Source organism: Galeopterus variegatus, unplaced genomic scaffold (genome assembly GCF_000696425.1).
Source record: "Galeopterus variegatus unplaced genomic scaffold, G_variegatus-3.0.2 Scaffold16232, whole genome shotgun sequence".
In the NCBI taxonomy this organism is placed as follows: domain Eukaryota; kingdom Metazoa; phylum Chordata; class Mammalia; order Dermoptera; family Cynocephalidae; genus Galeopterus; species Galeopterus variegatus.
This window is the reverse complement of record NW_007742343.1, coordinates 5,378-6,726: the sequence shown is the minus strand read 5'-3', so window position 1 is coordinate 6,726 and position 1,349 is coordinate 5,378.

The following is a 1,349-nucleotide window of genomic DNA, read 5'->3' as shown; positions in this document are numbered from 1 at the left end:
CCTTGGAACTAAGTAAGAGAAGCAGGTGTCGGGCAGGCTCCCCTACTCCTCCCTATTTGAGTGCCCAAAATATAGGAGAGAGGACTGCAAAGTTCTCATACAGAGTTGATTAGCATCACCTTGAATCTTACAAACTAAATAGCTGCAAAAGGAAAGCTTCACTTTGGGGAGAGAAGGTGGTAGTTGCTCCGTGTGTAAGATCCTGCTTTTGTTCAAGACCAGGAGGGATTCTGGCCTCGACGGGAGCTCTATCCTATCCATGTAGGGTACTCCCCGAGCCGAGTTGTGTTCAACACTGCAATAGTTTATACAACACATCCCCAACTCCCTAAAAGCACCTCTGTTGTCTTCCAGAGGTCGGTCAGAATTAAGAACACTTGAATAAACCAGTTAACCTGAGAGGTATCACTCAGTCTAGTTACTCAATCAGTAATTCAGCCAGAGATTTGTGTTTCCCTCTTTTCGTAAGCATGTGTAGAAAGCTTATTTTCCAGCTACTGACTCTGAATCAGTTACTGGGGGTACAAAAATAAATTTAGTGGCTCGAGGACTCACGTCGAGAGGAGTACGGACAGCCGAAGCTGCGATCACGGGCATGTGGCCAGAACTGCGCTTGGAAACTGAGCAGCAAAGCCAGAGGGTGCCGTGTTGAGCTCTGCCCAGTGCAGTGAGAGATCGCTTCCAGGGAATCTGCTTTGAACTGAGTCTTGGAAAGTGCCAGCATTTTGCCAGAGTGAGGAACAGCTTCATTAACGACTTGGACGTGTGAAGACCCATGTCTTGTTACACAGCACAATTACTTTTGTATGAAAGGAGTGTCTGGTGTGGATGGGAAGGAGGCAGGAGACAAATTGGAACCATCATGGCAGCTGGCTTGGCCCTGAGGCTCCTTGAATGCTGAAGACTCCCAACGTCATCCTGTAGGCAGTAGTGGTCTCTGATTGATGGTAAGCGATAGAAAAATGGGAACAGACGTCCCCTGTGGATGTGGGAATAACATTCCCATTCCCATCTGAGATGAGTCCTGGCATAATTCTGTAATATTAAAACAGCAACAACCAAAACTAAATGTAGGGTCTGTGCTGTGTCCACATTTCTGAGGAGAGGAGAAGAGTCCCTTCCACATCCAAGGCCTGTCTAGGGCTCCCCACCTCTGGAGTTCTGTCCAGTCTCCGGCTCTCAGTAAGGGGTACCCTCATCCGTCTTCTGTGAGTGTGCTGCAAGCACTCGTTATCTAAGGAAAGAAAGAGCAGGTGCACCTTGCATGTGCTCTACAATTCATGGAGAATTCACTCACAAGCTGAGGGTTCTGAGTCTGAACCGTAGCAACACTGAGAGCACGTAGGGTG